Genomic DNA, 14,140 nt, shown 5'->3' on the forward strand with positions numbered 1-14,140 from the left:
GGTAGTCGGTAGCTCCGACGGCATGTTATAATTAAACTTTCTGCCAAAAAAGTGTAGTGCGAAATCAAATCGTCTTTTAATAGTACGTTTATTAAATCTAGCACAAAAACGACAAGAAGTGACGTCGTGATCAGGGCCTAGGCAAGGTATGCAATAAGAATGAAAATCCTTATGAGGTATTTGCTTCCCACAAGAAATACAATTGTTAACTTTTTCTGACATCGGTCTGAGGCAAGAAAAGTTTCCCCAACCGGGTACTTAGCTTTATAGAAGACTTCGGTCTGAAATTCGAAAATCTCAGGAGTCGGCCGACCGGCACTTGCGAACTGCTTCTGCTTCGGGCACCGCGCGGCAAGAAAGACTGAAGAAAATGGCGTCGGTTGCAATATATGTACCCCTGGCGCACTGACGTCAGGGATGAGGCGACAGCAACTGACGTCAGACCAAGACTTTGGAAATCCGGCCGACTACGGGACTGCCTGATGACAGGATAACCCAAGTGTGATGACTGCAGCAGGATAACATGATGAACATCCCCAGATACTGGAATCAAATTCGATTATACTGAAAAATTACTGTGCAAACTGGATCCAAACAAAGCACAGGGAGGAGATGGAATAAGTAACAATGATTTGAGAACACTTAAGCAAGAACTTACACTGCCATTACATCTGTTATTCACTAGGTCATATAAATATGGGGAGATTCCTCAAGATTGGAGACATGCACTTATTAAACCTGTCTTTAAGGGAAAGGGGAGTAGGGCAAACCAAGAATCATATAGACCCTTAAGTCTACTTTCATGTTGTGGAAAAATAATGGAGAAGGTAATACTGGATAAGTTATTGTCAGAACTGGATAAGTTGGGACTTGAAACCATATATCAGCATGCATATGTTGAAAGTAGATCTATTACCACCTGTAACATGATGTTCTATAACAGCTATGAATGAAAAATTGTGCTGTGATGTGATTTACATAGATTTAACTTCTGCATTTGACAGGGTCATGCACAAAACACTGATCAATAAATTAGTACAACTAGGTATTGATGTACTGTTGATAAGATGGATAGCTGCATGGCTTACAAATAGGACATGGCAAGTATCACACACCAACTGGACAGGTGAAATCCTTGGTTACAGTCAAGGTGTCCCACAGGGCTCTGTACTAGGCCCTTACTTGTTTAGAGTGTATCTTTCAGACCTTACTTTTTCATCTGCGGTGTTCTACAGTCTATATGCCGACGACCTGAAATTGGGTAAACTGTTTACAAGTGTTACAGATAAGGCATGTCTGCAAAATAATTTGACTAAATTGACCATTTAGGAACAGGAGAATAATATGTTGCTAAATACCTCAAAAACTAAGCATATGAGATTTGGAGACATAAACTGAAAGGTGAATATTTAATACAGCACACAGTGATTGAAACTGTAGACTCATTTAAGGACCTGGGTATATGGGTAGATTCAGCTATGTGTTTTTCTAATCATATCAACCAGTTATAGAACTATAGGTTGTATAAAAATATTTATAAAGTCTAGGAAATCAAACATAATGAAGTCATTGTTTGTTAGTTACATTAGACCCAAACTTGAGTATGGAATAACAATATGGAAACCCTATAGGAAAACAAGCAAGAACAAACTGGAAAGAGTACAGCGGAAATATACCAAGGGTATCCATGGATGTGAAAATTTAAGTTGTTATGAAAGACTAAAATATCTGAACTTGTACAGTGTCTCTTACAGATATTTAAGAGATCTTATTCAGGTATATAGGGCATTTAGGGACAACTATCTCTGGGAATGTTTGGGGTTAACAAAAAGTACTAGAGAATCATCAGATACCCTATGTAGAAGGTTCTATAGGAATGAGACGTGCACTAACTGGTTCTGTGACAGAGTAACTGATGCATGGAACAGACTACCAAATTACATTAAAGTACTAGAGAATCATCAGACAACCTATGTAGAAGGTTCTATAGGAATGAGAAGTGCACTAACTGGTTCTCTGACAGAGTAACTGATGCATGGAACAGACTACCAAATTATATTAAAGTACTAGAGAATCATCAGATAACCTATGTAGAAGGTTCTATAGGAATGAGAAGTGTACTAACTGGTTCTCTGACAGAGTAACTGATGCATGGAACAGACTACCAAATTACATTAAAGTACTAGAGAATCATCAGATAACCTATGTAGAAGGTTCTATAGGAATGAGAAGTGCACTAACTGGTTCTGTAACAGAGTAACTGATGCATGGAACAGACTACCAAATTACATTAAAGTACTAGAGAATCATCAGATAACCTATGTAGAAGGTTCTATAGGAATGAGAAGTGCACTAACTGGTTCTCTGACAGAGTAACTGATGCATGGAACAGACTACCAAATTACATTAAAGTACTAGAGAATCATCAGATAACCTGTGTAGAAGGTTCTATAGGAATGAGAAGTGCACTAACTGGTTCTCTGACAGAGTAACTGATGCATGGAACAGACTACCAAATTACATTAAAGTACTAGAGAATCATCAGATAACCTATGTAGAAGGTTCTATAGGAATGAGAAGTGCACTAACTGGTTCTCTGACAGAGTAACTGATGCATGGAACAGACTACCAAATTACATTAAAGTACTAGAGAATCATCAGATAACCTATGTAGAAGGTTCTATAGGAATGAGAAGTGCACTAACTGGTTCTCTGACAGAGTAACTGATGCATGGAACAGACTACCAAATTACATTAAAGTACTAGAGAATCATCAGACAACCTATGTAGAAGGTTCTATAGGAATGAGAAGTGCACTAACTGGTTCTCTGACAGAGTAACTGATGCATGGAACAGACTACCAAATTACATTAAAGTACTAGAGAATCATCAGACAACCTATGTAGAAGGTTCTATAGGAATGAGAAGTGCACTAACTGGTTCTGTGACAGAGTAACTGATGCATGGAACAGACTACCAAATTACATTAAAGTACTAGAGAATCATCAGACAACCTATGTAGAAGGTTCTATAGGAATGAGAAGTGCACTAACTGGTTCTGTGACAGAGTAACTGATGCATGGAACAGACTACCAAATTACATTAAAGTACTAGAGAATCATCAGACAACCTATGTAGAAGGTTCTATAGGAATGAGAAGTGCACTAACTGGTTCTCTGACAGAGTAACTGATGCATGGAACAGACTACCAAATTACATTAAAGTACTAGAGAATCATCAGATAACCTATGTAGAAGGTTCTATAGGAATGAGAAGTGCACTAACTGGTTCTCTGACAGAGTAACTGATGCATGGAACAGACTACCAAATTACATTAAAGTACTAGAGAATCATCAGACAACCTATGTAGAAGGTTCTATAGGAATGAGAAGTGCACTAACTGGTTCTCTGACAGAGTAACTGATGCATGGAACAGACTACCAAATTACATTAAAGTACTAGAGAATCATCAGACAACCTATGTAGAAGGTTCTATAGGAATGAGAAGTGCACTAACTGGTTCTCTGACAGAGTAACTGATGCATGGAACAGACTACCAAATTACATTAAAGTACTAGAGAATCATCAGACAACCTATGTAGAAGGTTCTATAGGAATGAGAAGTGCACTAACTGGTTCTCTGACAGAGTAACTGATGCATGGAACAGACTACCAAATTACATTAAAGTACTAGAGAATCATCAGACAACCTATGTAGAAGGTTCTATAGGAATGAGAAGTGCACTAACTGGTTCTCTGACAGAGTAACTGATGCATGGAACAGACTACCAAATTACATTAAAGTACTAGAGAATCATCAGACAACCTATGTAGAAGGTTCTATAGGAATGAGAAGTGCACTAACTGGTTCTCTGACAGAGTAACTGATGCATGGAACAGACTACCAAATTACATTAAAGTACTAGAGAATCATCAGAGAATCATCAAGGTTCTATAGAAGGTTCTATAGGAATGAGAAGTTGCTAACTGGTTCTGTGACAGAGTAACTGATGCATGGAACAGACTACCAAATTACATTAAAGTACTAGAGAATCATCAGACAACCTATGTAGAAGGTTCTATAGGAATGAGAAGTGCACTAACTGGTTCTCTGACAGAGTAACTGATGCATGGAACAGACTACCAAATTACATTAAAGTACTAGAGAATCATCAGATAACCTATGTAGAAGGTTCTATAGGAATGAGAAGTGCACTAACTGGTTCTCTGACAGAGTAACTGATGCATGGAACAGACTACCAAATTACATTAAAGTACTAGAGAATCATCAGACAACCTATGTAGAAGGTTCTATAGGAATGAGAAGTGCACTAACTGGTTCTGTGACAGAGTAACTGATGCATGGAACAGACTACCAAATTACATTAAAGTACTAGAGAATCATCAGACAACCTATGTAGAAGGTTCTATAGGAATGAGAAGTGCACTAACTGGTTCTCTGACAGAGTAACTGATGCATGGAACAGACTACCAAATTACATTAAAGTACTAGAGAATCATCAGATAACCTATGTAGAAGGTTCTATAGGAATGAGAAGTGCACTAACTGGTTCTCTGACAGAGTAACTGATGCATGGAACAGACTACCAAATTACATTAAAGTACTAGAGAATCATCAGATAACCTATGTAGAAGGTTCTATAGGAATGAGAAGTGCACTAACTGGTTCTCTGACAGAGTAACTGATGCATGGAACAGACACCAAATTACATTAAAGTACTAGAGAATCATCAGACAACCTATGTAGAAGGTTCTATAGGAATGAGAAGTGCACTAACTGGTTCTCTGACAGAGTAACTGATGCATGGAACAGACTACCAAATTACATTAAAGTACTAGAGAATCATCAGATAACCTATGTAGAAGGTTCTATAGGAATGAGAAGTGCACTAACTGGTTCTGTGACAGAGTAACTGATGCATGGAACAGACTACCAAATTACATTAAAGTACTAGAGAATCATCAGACAACCTATGTAGAAGGTTCTATAGGAATGAGAAGTGCACTAACTGGTTCTCTGACAGAGTAACTGATGCATGGAACAGACTACCAAATTACATTAAAGTACTAGAGAATCATCAGACAACCTATGTAGAAGGTTCTATAGGAATGAGAAGTGCACTAACTGGTTCTCTGACAGAGTAACTGATGCATGGAACAGACTACCAAATTACATTAAAGTACTAGAGAATCATCAGATAACCTATGTAGAAGGTTCTATAGGAATGAGAAGTGCACTAACTGGTTCTCTGACAGAGTAACTGATGCATGGAACAGACTACCAAATTACATTAAAGTACTAGAGAATCATCAGATAACCTATGTAGAAGGTTCTATAGGAATGAGAAGTGCACTAACTGGTTCTCTGACAGAGTAACTGATGCATGGAACAGACTACCAAATTACATTAAAGTACTAGAGAATCATCAGATAACCTATGTAGAAGGTTCTATAGGAATGAGAAGTGCACTAACTGGTTCTCTGATAGAGTAACTGATGCATGGAACAGACTACCAAATTACATTAAAGTACTAGAGAATCATCAGATAACCTATGTAGAAGGTTCTATAGGAATGAGAAGTGCACTAACTGGTTCTTTGACAGAGTAACTGATGCATGGAACAGACTACCAAATTACATTAAAGTACTAGAGAATCATCAGACAACCTATGTAGAAGGTTCTATAGGAATGAGACGTGCACTAACTGGTTCTCTGACAGAGTAACTGATGCATGGAACAGACTACCAAATTACATTAAAGTACTAGAGAATCATCAGAAAACCTATGTAGAAGGTTCTATAGGAATGAGAAGTGCACTAACTGGTTCTGTGACAGAGTAACTGATGCATGGAACAGATTACCAAATTACATTAAAGTACTAGAGAATCATCAGACAACATATGTAGAAGGTTCTATAGGAATGAGACGTGTACTAACTGGTTCTCTGACAGAGTAGCTGATGCATGGAACAGAGTATCAAATTACATTAAAGCAAGTACTAGTTTAGATATTTTTAAGAACAGCCTGGGCATTTATTATGGAAACAAGTGTTTTGGCATATTGGCAAGCTAGAAGGGCTTTAATGCCCATGCTTGAAACATTTGTATGTATGTATATATATGTATGTGTGCATCTTAGTTTGGTTTTCTTAACAGCCTTAATAATTCCACAAACTTTTTGTGGATTCATATAGTAAAATGTTTTCATTCTGCTTTTCATACCAACTCCCTCTATCCCATTCGACTTCCCGAATCATACCAACTCCCTCTATCCCATTCCACTTCATGAATCATACCAACTCTCTCTATCCCATTCCACTTCACGAATCATACCAACTCCCTCTATCCCATTCCACTTCACGAATCATACCAACTCTCTCTATCCCATTCCACTTCACGAACCATACCAACTCCCTCTATCCCATTCCACTTCACGAATCATACCAACTCCCTCTATCCCATTCCACTTCACGAATTCTAATTTTCCATAAGAGTGTTCTGATACTCCTTTGTTTTCTTACTTTCGTTATTTCTCTGCTTTTTGCAGGTTTCAATCCTCTTCCAATATGAAAATGATACAAAGAACTAAGCACAAAAACTCTAGTAAAGAATGACTGATGGCAAAACAAGTAGTCCTAACCCACAGGTTTATTGTAAGCACTTTTGTTCACAAAAATAACATGAAGTTCATCAGGCAAACTTTGTCTGATGAAGTTCATGTTATTTTTGTGAACGAAAGCACTTACAATAAACCTGTGGGTTTGGACTACTTGTTTTGCCATCAGTCTTAATTCCAATTTGACTCCTGTTTCCATTCCATTCATCCTGTGACTGTGCCATCTCTTTCCTATTTTGTACATTTCAAAATCCAACATAAATGTAATGATTCTACATTTAATAATGGATTTATTAAACATAATCCCCCTGAATTTTCTTTTAAGTACAATGCTACCTTTTTTGTTGGATTCAGTTTTGAATCTAACATTAAACTGAAAATAACCTAACATATTTTTCTTTATTACTTGCCATTGATATAAAGAGTTCCATGGTACTGTAACATTCCCAAAGTGGCTAAATGAATTAAATAAGTTATTTTTCTTAAAACTACTCTATAATAAATGTAATTATTTTATGTTTTAATAATCTCATCTTTGTTCTTCTTTTACTTTTCAGTTGTCCAACGCTAACCACTAATATCATGCTTTGTTTTTTGAAAATAATTCCCATATCTTAATTATTTATCCAACGACTTATAAATTTCACTATTCCCCTATAAACCTACCATTTTTAATACTTTTCTTAGCTAAATAAGTATTTCTGCCATCCATATATTGTTTTTCATTACTGCTGCATTATCTGACATAAAAATAAGAATTAATCATTTCTTGCATACAGTATACCCTTAATTTAGACTCTTTAATAATGTACTTATAACTCCATTCATAACCACATTAATAAAAAACTCATGGGACAACCCTGCCTAAGGCAGCCTACAAATAGAAACTTAATCACTATGTGATCTGTTTAATTATATTACTACTTCATTACAGTCATATGCTAACTTTAACAAGTTACAGGTGTTCCTTTTAATAAATACCACGGTCTTGTGGAATATCCCACAATCTTTCATGAATGACACTATCAAACATTTTACTCAGATTACCCACTACAAATCTAATTCATTTCTTGTATGACATCATCCATTACCTCCCTTACCATTATTAACAGGTCCTTTTCATTTTATGATGTCATCCTTTACCTCTCTGACTATTAACAGTTGTTTTTCAATCTATGATGTCGTCCATTACTTCCCTGACCATTAACAGTTCCTTTTCACTCCATACAAAAATGTCCTGTAACAACTCATCAAATTTTACTTAAAGATCATTCATCAACTTTTTAAAGTTCATATTATACAAAAAAATATACATTGTATTATCCTGTCACATATTTTTAAAACATTCATCTTTCCATTCATTTAACATAACACTTCCACAAATGTTTTTTTTTTCTGTCAGTTTTCTAAATCCTTACATACCTCATAACTTATTCCATCCATACTTGTAGTAGATAGTGATCCAAAAGGTTTTACAACAAGCAGATTATGGGAACAGTTGTCTCTCTACTCCACATCTAATAAAGGGCTGATATGTATGGCTAATGCTTTTTTATCAGTAGTAACTGACCAGTAAGGGAAGATCTTATAATAATTTATAAATGGATGGATAATGCTTTTTTATGAGCTACTGTAGAGATGGAGTTTAAGTCCCATTGTATAGATAAACCTGTTTATTTGCGAAAACTCCCAGAGATAACCCTGTTATGGAGAGAAGATCATTTCATTTTAACATTGGAAATTTATGGAAACAATTGTCCTTAAGGATTAGAAAGGCTTTATAAATAGTTTTTTTTTTATTTTTATACATTGAAAATACACTGAACATTGAATTGATTACTCCATAACTGTTTATGAAAGCTTATAAATTCTTCCAATGTAACAGCATTCTTAAAAAAAAACTTCACTTCTACCATAAGTACCACTAACTTGATTTCTCTTTTTTCTTAACCTTTCCTTACATTTTTATATCATATGTCCTGGAACATAATCTACAATAAGTATCATAAATTTATGTGGTCTAAAGTAATCGTTCCATCTTTATTTCTTAACTCTCTTATTAAATTCTCATTATTACCTACCATTTTAGCCAAATGCTGTGACAGTTCTCCCTTTTTGCCTTGTAAATAATAATTTTGCCTATACAGTGCTCTTTTTACTTTATTCTATTCTCTCTCTTACATTTCTCCCTCCATTAAGAAATAAACTTCATCATTATTCTCCATTCAACTTTCCATATTTTTCTTCAATTATCTAATATTTTTTCCAACTCTATACACTTTTTGTATTTATTTTCCTTCTAATTCTTATACGAAGGAAACACTAACAAGGATTAGGAGGGTGGCCTAATGGTTAAGGTGTTTGCCTTACAAACACAAGGTGCAGGATTTGAGTCTCACAAGGGATAATTGGCTAGGCTTAAAATGGCTTGCTAGGGCAATTAGCCTAGTACTAATCTATGAACTATGAACTAAGAACATGCTTTCTTATTTCTTTTTGTAATACTCCTTCTTGAATAGTCTCTCTTTTAACCTCATAATACCTTTCACTTCATTAATTACACCTTCATCTTCATCAATATCACTCCAACTGGTTAAATGCTGTGAAAAAAACCAACAATAAATGCCCCATGTATAATTATTTTATGTATTTAAATAATATAGCAATATCCAACAATGTGAGTATAGTATATTGAAGATTTACCCAAGATTGGCATGGTTTAATCACAAGGGCAAAGCCAGAGTGATTAAACAAAACCAACCATGAGTAAATCTTCAATATACCGCAACATGGAGTCGGTTATTGCTATTACACAATGACATTATTTAAGAAAAAAATGACTTACTTTTCTTAAATAATGTCTTTGTATAATGGCTCGGAGGAGATCTTCCACTTTCCTCAGATATCCTGGTGCTTTTTTGATGTACTGTACATGCACATGCATATGGGACTTTCGTTCCCACGCTTACGCTGTACATCAGTGCAGTGTGACGGGTGCTGTGTATAGGAAGCAAGGGAGAAAGGAAGATCTCTGTTGCCTTTTTTTTTCTTTTTCTTTTCAATTTAAAAAAAGATAATGGGATACTTTGAACAAATGGAAGATACAGGACATAGAAAATAAAAGTTTTGTGTAACATACCTAATTATCCTTTTAATTTTGTCTGTCCCAACTCTGCCATTGATTTCAAGTCTCTGGTTTTGTAAGTTTATTTATTTCACTTAAAAAAGTGAAATTTTATGGCATATATTAATGGAAAAAAGTTCAGGTGACTGGATCCTTTTCCATTGGTATACGTTCAAATTTACAAAAGGCACACTGGTTGGCCTGATCAATCAGTGTGCTACTTTTTTGAATGTTAATTGCCACTCATTGTATAATACAAAATAAACAATGACCATCTTTGAACTTCTTTTTTACATGTATATTGTCTTTTTTTCTCATAGTAGATGTTTGCCTTTCTACTCCCTCAAATCATAATCAAAATCTCATATTACTATTATTCATATGTTGACTATAACACATGGTTTTAATTTCTATCTTCAGGTTATGTACATGATTAAAAATCTATAATACTAAGCCCTTCTTTCCCCATTTGACAGCTGTAATTCTGCCAGCACTATTAGATAATCCAATGTTTTTAACCTTTCATTCCTAAACAAAACAATACACATGAATACTGACTGTGCCCCACATTCCATAAATGCATTTCTCCCCCTTAGCTTTTTTGTTTGTAGCTAATTTACTTCACTATCAGATCTTGTAACTTCATGCACTATTGTATATCACAAATTCCACGACACCACAGTCAGTCAAACTAGCCTTACATTTTTCTTTTCTGTCTTTGTTTTTAAACTTTGTTTTTTTTAACTTTCCTCTTCCTTGTTTGACATTTTTCCTGTAACATTTTTTCTTACATTGCCCAGATTTCCCATCATTTTCTGAATCCTAGCTCTTTATCATTTTCTGAATCCTACCTCTCTATCACCCATGTAGTAATTACAATTTATTTTTTAAAGCTGCAGTCCATCTTGCAATTACTCATTGTATGACTTCTTTCTCCACATTGATTACATTCACTTATTAAATGGCTTATATTTCCACATAAATAACAATATTTGAGCTGACGTGTGTATCACAATGTACACCACAATTGGTACATGAAAAAAGACATCACTTTTTAGTGCAAAGTGTTACTTGTGACCTCATGCTCTGTCCCATACATTTCTTTAATCTCTACATTTTTTAACATTTTCTCAATACAGACTTCAATTTCCTTATCAGATATTTTGTTTGTTCTGAAATGCAGAATGTTTTTATGTTTTTTTAATTCTTTTCCAATATTGTTATATATCTAGTTATTCCCATCTCTGCAGTGTCACTTCATTATCCATCTTGTTATATATCTATTTATCCACTTCTCTGCAGTGACAGATATTTACCCATCTTGCTATATATTGACTTATCCCCATCTTAGCAGTGTCAGTTCCTTATCCCTTTTATTATATATCTAATAATCCCCATCTCAGCAGTGTCAGTTCAATATTCATCTTGTTATATATCTGTTTATCCTTGTCTCTGCAATTTCTGTTCATTATCCGTCTTGTTATATATATATTTAGCCCATCTCTTCAGTGTCAGTAATTATCCATCTTGTTATATATCTGCCTTTCCCCTGTCTCTGCAGTGTCAGTAATTATCCATCTTGTTATATATCTATTTATCCCCGTCCCTGTAGTGTCAGTTCATTATCCATCTTGTTATATATCTATTTATCCCTGTCCCTGTAGTGTCAGTTTATTATCCATCTTGTTATATATCTATTTATCCCCGTCGCTGTAGTGTCAGTAATTATCCATCTTGTTATATATCTATTTATCCCCGTCCCTGTAGTGTCAGTTCATTATCCATCTTGTTATATATCTATTTATCCCCTGTCTCTGCAGTGTCAGTAATTATCCATCTTGTTATATATCTATTTATCCCCATCCCTGTAGTGTCAGTTCATTATCCATCTTGTTATATATCTATTTATCCCTGTCCCTGTAGTGTCAGTTCATTATCCATCTTGTTATAAATCTATTTATCCCCATCCCTGTAGTGTCAGTAATTATCCATCTTGTTATATATCTATTTATCCCCGTCCCTGTAGTGTCAGTTCATTATCCATCTTGTTATAAATCTATTTATCCCCATCCCTGTAGTGTCAGTTCATTATCCATCTTGTTATATATCTGCCTTTCCCCTGACTCTGCAGTGTCAGTAATTATCCATCTTGTTATATATCTATTTATTCCAGTCCCTGTAGTGTCAGTTCATTATCCATCTTGTTATATATCTATTTATCCCCGTCGCTGTAGTGTCAGTAATTATCCATCTTGTTATATATCTATTTATGCCCGTCGCTGTAGTGTCAGTTCATTATCCATCTTGTTATATATCTATTTATCCCCATCCCATCCCTGCAGTGTCAGTAATTATCCATCTTGTTATATATCTATTTATCCCCGTCCCTGTAGTGTCAGTTCATTATCCATCTTGTTATACATCTATTTATCCCCATCCCTGTAGTGTCAGTTCATTATCCATCTTGTTATATATCTATTTATCCCTGTCCCTGTAGTGTCAGTTCATTATCCATCTTGTTATAAATCTATTTATCCCTGTCCCTGTAGTGTCAGTAATTATCCATCTTGTTATATATCTATTTATCCCCGTCCCTGTAGTGTCAGTAATTATCCATCTTGTTATATATCTATTTATCCCCGTCCCTGCAGTGTTAGTAATTATCCATCTTGTTATATATCTATTTATCCCTGTCTCTGCAGTGTCAGTAATTATCCATCTTGTTAAATATCTCTTTATCCCTGTCCCTGTAGTGTCATTTCATTATCCATCTTGTTATATATCTATTTATCCCCGTCACTGTAGTGTCAGTTCATTATCCATCTTGTTATATATCTATTTAACCCTGTTGCTGTAGTGTCAGTTCATTATCCATCTTGTTATAAATCTATTTATCCCCGTCCCTGTAGTGTCAGTTCATTATCCATCTTGTTATATATCTGCCTTTCCCCTGTCTCTGCAGTGTCAGTAATTATCCATCTTGTTATATATCTATTTATCCCCGTCCCTGTAGTGTCAGTTCATTATCCATCTTGTTATAAATCTATTTATCCCTGTCGCTGTAGTGTCAGTTCATTATCCATCTTGTTATATATCTATTTATCCCTGTCCCTGTAGTGTCAGTTCATTATCCATCTTGTTATATATCTGCCTTTCCCCTGTCTCTGCAGTGTCAGTAATTATCCATCTTGTTATATATCTATTTATCCCTGTCCCTGTAGTGTCAGTAATTATCAATCTTATTATATATCTATTTATACCCGTCCCTGTAGTGTCAGTTCATTATCCATCTTGTTATAAATCTATTTATCCCTGTCGCTGTAGTGTCAGTTCATTATCCATCTTGTTATATATCTATTCATCCCCGTCCCTGTAGTGTCAGTTCATTATCCATCTTGTTATATATCTATTTATCCCTGTCTCTGCAGTGTCAGTTATTATCCATCTTGTTATATATCTATTTATCCCTGTCCCTGTAGTGTCAGTAATTATCAATCTTGTTATATATCTATTTATACCCGTCCCTGTAGTGTCAGTTCATTATCCATCTTGTTATAAATCTATTTATCCCTGTCGCTGTAGTGTCAGTTCATTATCCATCTTGTTATATATCTATTTATCCCCGTCACTGTAGTGTCAGTAATTATCCATCTTGTTATATATCTATTTATCCCCGTCCCTGTAGTGTCAGTAATTATCCATCTTGTTATATATCTATTTATCCCCGTCCCTGTAGTGTCAGTTCATTATCCATCTTGTTATATATCTATTTATCCCCGACCCTGTAGTGTCAGTTCATTATCCATCTTGTTATAAATCTATTTATCCCTGACCCTGTAGTGTCAATTCATTATCCATCTTGTTATAAATCTATTTATCCCTGTCCCTGTAGTCTCAGTTCATTATCCATCTTGTTATAAATCTATTTATCCCCGTCCCTGTAGTGTCAGTAATTATCCATCTTGTTATATATCTATTTATCCCCGTCCCTGTAGTGTCAGTTCATTATCTATCTTGTTATATATCTATTTATCCCCATCCCTGTAGTGTCAGTTCATTATCCATCTTGTTATATATCTATTTATCCCTATCCCTGTAGTGTCAGTTCATTATCCATCTTGTTATAAATCTATTTATCCCTGTCCCTGTAGTGTCAGTAATTATCCATCTTGTTATATATCTATTTATCCCCATCCCTGTAGTGTCAGTAATTATCCATCTTGTTATATATCTATTTATCCCTGTCCCTGTAGTGTCAGTAATTATCCATCTTGTTATAAATCTATTTATCCCCGTCCCTGTAGTGTCAGTAACTATCCATCTTGTTATATATCTATTTATCCCTGTCCCTGTAGTGTCAGTAATTATCCATCTTGTTG

At 35.0% G+C, this 14,140-nt stretch overlaps 1 protein-coding gene across 1 annotated transcript in view; it reads right to left on the reverse strand.

Moving 5' to 3' along the window:
• Window positions 1–14,140, reverse strand: part of LOC122811225 (GDNF family receptor alpha-2-like) — a 1,551,101-nt gene that overhangs the window by 322,968 nt on the left and 1,213,993 nt on the right. The window lies entirely within an intron of this gene.

The sequence above is a fragment of the Protopterus annectens genome, chromosome 9.part0, assembly GCF_019279795.1.
Source record: "Protopterus annectens isolate FY-2018-M chromosome 9.part0, PAN1.0, whole genome shotgun sequence".
NCBI classification, from domain to species: domain Eukaryota; kingdom Metazoa; phylum Chordata; order Ceratodontiformes; family Protopteridae; genus Protopterus; species Protopterus annectens.